Source organism: Gouania willdenowi, chromosome 14 (assembly GCF_900634775.1).
Source record: "Gouania willdenowi chromosome 14, fGouWil2.1, whole genome shotgun sequence".
Taxonomy (NCBI): domain Eukaryota; kingdom Metazoa; phylum Chordata; class Actinopteri; order Blenniiformes; family Gobiesocidae; genus Gouania; species Gouania willdenowi.
This window is the reverse complement of record NC_041057.1, coordinates 11,696,757-11,703,892: the sequence shown is the minus strand read 5'-3', so window position 1 is coordinate 11,703,892 and position 7,136 is coordinate 11,696,757. Positions and strand designations below refer to the sequence as shown.

The following is a 7,136-nucleotide window of genomic DNA, read 5'->3' as shown; positions in this document are numbered from 1 at the left end:
AGCCAATAGGCTTTGACTTCCTGTTTTTGAGACTGTCAATCAAAGTGAATGTGGAACTGTGCACGGAAACAAGGCCGCAAACAGGCACATATGATTCTGGCTCTTACCTGACCCATAAACCTATATCAATGCAACCTTGTTATATTCCACAATACGTGTGCAGAAAAGTAGAGGCGTGGCTTCTGGTAGATTGGTAGAGGCAGTGGGAGGAAGTGAGACGTTTCTCAGAAACTCCAGATAGCAGCTTTAAGTGTTGAGTGAGTAGGCGCCTCATTAGAATAGAATAGAATAATTCTGTACTGTCCACCGAGGTAAAAAATTGTCTTTGGCTCACCAACACAGGAGAGACAGCACTAAAGTACACACGTAGTTGTGCCCAAAAACCTATAATAGACAGTAAAAAACAGTGTTAAGATATAAGAATAAAAGTAAGGGTAAAATAAAATGTAGTAAAATACAAAAAACATCGAGGTAGAGCAGTTCTGGTTCAAATGTGGATTGGTAACTTAGTTGAATTTAGGATGGCGATAACATTTGGTAAAAAATATCTTTTAAAAGTACCTTTTTCCAAAAAAGGCGGAGCTCTGTAGGGCCTCCCTGACTTCAAAAGCTCAAACTGACAGGACTTGCAACTCAGATGACCAAACCAGGTACAGAAATGAAATGTTAAGACACTGAATATGTCCTCTTCCTCGGGGGCTCACTTGGGGGACCGCAGGGGCCGGCTTGTGTAGCTTCGGGGGGAGGGAAGGGTGAGTTGTGGGGCCTCGCCCACGCTGGGGCCTCCCCTGGGCCGTGCTAGGTGGGTGTGGGTGGGGGCGCAGCCGGTGGCTCCTGTCCTGGCGGATCCGCGTCGGGGCGGTTGGTCTGCTGGCTGGGGGCGCCGGGCCCCGTGGGTGCCGTGTCTGGGCGGGGGTGCCCCGGGGGTGAGTCTCTGGGTTCGGCGTCTCGGGGTGCGCCCCCCCCCCCACCGTCTGCCCAGGGACAGGCTGCGGTTCGGCGAGGTGCCGCGCCGCCTAAAGAGAAAAGACTTGCAAGAAAAAAAAAATTTTAAGAGAAAAAAAAAGAAAAAAGAAAAAAAAAAAAGGACACTGAATATGTGCAGAATACACAAGCTCTTCAAGCAAAATCCTTTTTAAATGCTAAATATCTCTCAAAAATTTAACTGGACATTTAAAATCCTACAAAAACCTGCAAGCATTGATTGAAAACTTAAACAACTTGCACAGGAAGTGTAGCCTTTGGTGTTTAATTCAGTTGCATTGTGGGTGTCAAAAAAAGGCGTTTTGTGTGAATGTACAACAAGACACCTCAGGTGTTTTTACCAGTTGTCAGTTGGTGAAAGTTCACAGTTTTGTCAGTCAATCACAATTAGCACAACAAGATCAAGACATCATCTGTGAATGTGGTGCAGATGTAACACTGACTCAAATGTAACTGAGGAGCAACACAGAGGCACAGTTTTGGATTCAAGTGCCGTCACCTGGAAAATGAAAGGTCTTTCCTTCATAAATCAGTTATATCTGTAGATGTTGAATTTATTGAATTGGAAAATTGTCTGACTTTCGTATAAACAGTTTATAATGTGTCTAAATGGGAACTGTTTTGTTTTTAACAATTGCATTTTTGCATATGTTTTACAGAAACAATGATTTTCTTCATTTTTATCTTCACTGTTGTGGTGCCGACAAGAGGTAAAGTTTGATGGAGCAAAATTGTGACATGAGGAAATCAAGTTTTTGACCTTTTGGCTAATCTGGGACTAATTAAAAAAAATAATCACCTTTTATAAACTGATGATTACATTAAGTTAAAACACGTTTTTCTTGCCTCTCGTTAAGTGTTGCCCTATTTTTTGCTTTTCTTTTTAGAATCTACTGAGTGCAACTTTTTGGAAGTTTCTCAATGTTTTGGTGCAACGCATCAGCCACTGATTTTCAAATTGTCAAATGCAAAGGATTCCGAGATGACCCTGACAAAGGACGATAACTACAGGATTTTACAAAGTGACCGCTTTGGAAATGTAAATGTGTTTAAGGAATATGTAAATGACTTTAAGAGCGACAGTAGTGGAGTAATTACATTGGTTAATCCCAGCAAGAACTACTCTGGAGAGTACATGCTGGAAGAATTCAACTTTGATGGAAAATTACTGAGAAAAATCCTTGTACATGTACAGATAAAAGGTGAGTACGGGTATAAAAATGTCTGTGATAAAACCATTTAAAATACACTATTGATCATTTAAAGGACAAATCTGTTCAGTGTTTATATTGTGAAAGAAGAAATTAAATCAGAACTGTCATTCTGTTTCCATTTTAGCATTATTTATATATTAAAATATTATCTTATGAGCTTCTCCTTCACCAGCTAAGACCCATTAAGACTGAGGTTTTTTGTTTTTTTTTAAAGGGTTTTTGCATTTTTTTAATTTTCTTTGGTGGTTTTCAACTAAAATATTCCTTTAGAGACAAACGGGATGAATAGGTTCAGCTTTTTATTATTAAAAATCACACTATTTTTTGTTGTCGTTTTAGTGTTTATACCCTGTTATTTTAGTTTTTTAATTTTATAAAATTCTACTGTGATAAATACAAATTTGCACAATCATTGACCTCATCTTTAATTCTTATACCTTTACAACACTTTTGATCAGTCTTATTTGAAAAATATCTCAAAACTAAGTATATCAATGACAAAAAAAGTCATTATTCGTCCAGTAAGTCATGAATTTCCGTTCAGAAAATGTTCGATATCTGTTTTAACTTGTTACCATGGTGTGTTTCAGCTCCTGTTTCAAAGCCTGTGGTGTCTCAGAAGTGTTTGTCCACCACAAAGGTGGAGCTCCTCTGCTCTTCAGACGGAGATGAAGTCAAATTTGCTTTGACATTAAATAATCACATCCTTCTACAAACCAGTGACAGATGCCAGTGTCTGAGCAACTCTTCGTCTCTAAAGTCTGACGTTTCAGAAGTTGCCATCACTGTACATGCATGGCTGACAGGGACGGTTGTGTGCCAAGCTTGGAACAGCTTCAGTAGAGAAGAGACTGTCCTTACTTTGGAAGCCTGTGAAGGTGTGTTGTTTTATTATGAAGATCATTGAACAGTTATCACTTCTTCTTTTAAACACATTCAAATCTTCATCTTTCCAGATGTTGCCCCCTCCTTCCCTGTTGCAGCTGTGACTGGTGCAACATGTTGCTCCGCTTTGGTTGTCTGTGTTCTGCTGATAATTGTTTCATATCATCGTAAAAAGAGGGATGTGACTGTAAACAGAAGTAAGAATGCAAAACGTTACTCAAAGAGCCAATACATGAAAATGCGTCTTTGGTGATTAAATTTAACCACCATGTTGTTGTTTTTTTGTTTCCAGGCAACCCAGAAGATCAAATTGTCTACACTGATGTTCGAGTGATTAATAATAGCAATACAAGATAATATTCATGCATGTGAATGTGGCATTTTAATACGTAATAAGTGTCAGGACTGAGAAAGTAGTGTCTTGTTTTTGTTTCAGCCGTTATGCTGTCCACACATCAGCAGTCGTTCTCTGTTCTGTGGTTTTCACAGATACATAAAGTGTATACGTTGATCTTTGTCAAAACATCCTGCTTCCTCTTACAAACCTTAGTTATTCTGTTGGGGTTTAGTCCACATGACTGTCAATGTTGATCAGGGGTGTCGCACTCATTTTAGTTCAGGGGCCAAATATGGATCAGTTGGATTTCAGTTGGGTCACAGATTTTATGCTGGAAAACAAGTCATTTCAACAGTATTGGGCCCTATAGTTTCCACTTCTACAAATACATATAATACAAAATATGTAAGAAATTGACAATATCCAAGCAATAAGTGATAAATATCAGTTCCAACAAGATCTTCACTTTAAATTTCCTAGATTTTGTGGCCAATTTCTATTTAATTAAGAGAAAAATTACGTTATAATTTGAGGAAAATTGAAGGATTTCCTAAGAATTTTTAGTTTTTTCAACTGTTTTAAGGTCACATCTCATGCTATTTTTCACCCATCTCCATTTGTTCTAAGATCCCCAAAAACATAGAATTTTAGGTTTATTTGCCCAAACTCGCCTGTTTTCCAGAGTTTTAGCCTCTGAAAAGTCACTTTCTGAGCAACTCTACACAAACAGGCTGATTTGCGGCCTACTTATGCATATTCATGAGTGGGCGTGTCTATAGACGGGACAATGACTTCCTCCTCAATATTGTTGCGTTTCAGTAACACAGTGATTCCCGTTTTCTCTGTGAATTTAATTTTCTCCTGCGGGCTGAATTGGATGCTCCAAAAGGCCGGATTTGGCCCCCGGACCATGAGTTTGACACATCAGAATCAGAAGTACATTATTTACCCCAGGGGTAAATTTCTTACTCTTGCTCATGTGGTGTAAATGATGAAATAACTAACTCTGTCCTGTAACCTTGAATTCTAACCAACCGTAAACTGCAGTATTTACCTTTAAAATAATAATAATAATAATAATAATAATAATAATAATAATAATAATAATAATAATAATCAGATGTAATGCTTCTCCAGGCAATAAATCATGTAACATGTAATGATAAAAATGCCCACATCACCAGGTAAACCAAGGCTAATGCAATGATCGGTGCACTGGTTACATTTGACCACACGATGGCGCCCTCGTTAAACCTGTGATAGTCAACGAGGAGAATTCATGCAACAGTAGTTGTTTTATTGGCATTATCGTAATGCAGCTGGTGATTTTAAAGTTCTCCTTCAATTCTAAAGCGTAATATATTAATGCATATTCAAAATAAAAATAATAAACTGACCAATAATTTTAAAAAGATATGAAAAAATGCAAACATGTATTTCAAAGATGCACACAGTGGTAAAAAAAAAATTAAATGAATGTATTTATATGTATATGTATAGATAGATATTTTGAGTCCAATGCCATTCCTTTATAACCTTTACATAGTTTAAAGTTAAGAGTTTAGGCTGTCATAAAATGTGATAAAAACTGAGCAATTTCATCTTGGTTTTAAAAATACTTGCGCGACTGTTTTAACCAAATGTAAATTTAAGTGAAAAATAATACACTAAATCTCATTCTGCAAGATAAACATTTCTGATTACGTTCCTGTGTGTAAATAAAAAATAAAAATAAAAAAATAGAACTGTAGCAATACTTTGAATTGGGGCAAAACAACTGCAAGGAAACATCTTGGACACAACTACCATTTTATTTATTTTTTCACTTTAAACATTTATGTAAAATACGAAAAAATAAATAATTTTAGGCTTTAATTCAAAAAATTAAACAGCCCTAAAAGGTTTACAAAATAAAGTATAACATGCAATGAAATGGGTTACAAAAAAACTTTAAATTAACAATAAATGGAAAAAAAAAAACTGACAGATAATAAATTAAAAAAAACTATAAGTATTATGTTAAATTTTATTCAAATATCAATCACACAGCAAATTATGCATCTGTGGTTACAAACTCAAGCTTCTGCTACTTACACACACTACTGTACCAGATTATGCAGATTGTGAAACTTAAAAAACTTATTTTCAGGTTGTAAAAACATGACTGTCAGGGTGTAACAAACTGATGAGGACAATGGAAAGGATTTGTTGGACAGTTTGGGAGGTTTAGGACTACAAAGCACTCAGTCTCACATCATTAATTACTGCAGTGCAAACCACGCGCTGGACATTACATGGAGCTTCTCCAAATCAACTATTTACACTTAATGTCTGTTTTCTCCATTTAAAACCTTTTACGCTCAAATCACATCATCAAGCATTCATTACATTTTCAAGCAACTCCCTGGCAGTGCATTTCTATTCTCATGTAAACACAATGTATGTCACCCAAGAACCACAGACTGAGATGATTATTTTTCAGTCACACCTCTCCTGCTGTCAGCTGTGGCTTTGAGTCTTCAAAGTTAGTTTTCCACACATAAATCCTCCATCCACGGTTGTCCCATAATAACCATAAACCTCCATCTGATTCCAAACATAGATCACGTGACGTGACAGACACCACCTTTGCTTGCTCTACTTTGAGGGGGTGAAGGGAAAGCTTGAATACAGCAGGAGAAAGAAAGAAAGGTGGGTTTCCCCCTCACTAGCAGACAAACATATGGCCTGGGAATAATTGAGTTACAACTGCAGCGGCGCAAAGAGTTGCATGGCCTTGATTTGAAGAATGACTCCATTTAGTTTTGTCTGACTGCCTGCTGCTTCCACAGCTGCAGCTTTCATCCCACGTCCAGGCTCGGAGTTTTACTGTATAGGCCTGGCAGGCTGCCAGATGAGAGAGTGGAACACCTTCAGAGCAACAAGGCGGAGGTGACACACTAGCCTCCTAGCTCTCCTGTTTGGACAGGGTATCCCTCTATTTATGACCTCATCTATACGGTTCTTCCATTATTTTATTAAAAAAAAAGTCAATAGGATTTATTTTCCTGACTGTTATTATACGATTCCATCTCGAAGTGCCAAGTTTTAGTCAAAATCAGGACACGAAGGTGCGCTGTGGAATGCAATGACATTTAAATTACCTTTCATGGATCAAAAAGGGCAGTCGTGGCCTAGTGGTAAAAGAACGCAGACTTGTAATCAGAGGGTCACTGGTTTGATTCTCACTAGGTCATCACTGTGGGATGTTGAGCCAGTCCCTTAACCCTAACTGCTCCACGGGCGCTACACTGTGGCTGCCCACTTTTGTGTATGTAGCTACATATGCATACTGTATATGATGAAAAGACATGATTATTATTTAATTATCAGTGTATTTTTTAAGCTAAATGAGCGATGATTCCAATTGGGAGCAAACTTCATTCTAATATCCTTGGGGTCAATTTGACCCCATTCAATCTTTATCATTCAAAAAAATAATAGTTGACATTTTTTGCTTCATATTTCATTAATATCATTTTGTTGGGGTTTATGACTGACATAAAGACATGGAGAATTATCTCTTTTTAAAACTGAGCAGAATATGTTGCTCCAAACTCAATGCATTTTCTATAACGGACAAACATTTTACTAATTTATGTTGATCTTGTGCAGTTATAAATTTCAAAATCATTAATTCTACAATTTTGTTATCAATCATGAACACTTTAATACCA

At 37.2% G+C, this 7,136-nt stretch overlaps 1 long non-coding RNA gene across 1 annotated transcript; it reads left to right on the top strand.

The window, feature by feature from the left end:
* Positions 1–1,360: 1,360 nt before the first annotated feature.
* LOC114475356 (uncharacterized) lies at positions 1,361–2,091 on the top strand. The gene is made up of 3 exons (XR_003675461.1): positions 1,361–1,497; positions 1,644–1,694; positions 1,872–2,091. It is a non-coding gene; the product is annotated as an uncharacterized LOC114475356 (long non-coding RNA).
* The last annotated feature ends 5,045 nt before the right edge of the window (positions 2,092–7,136 follow it).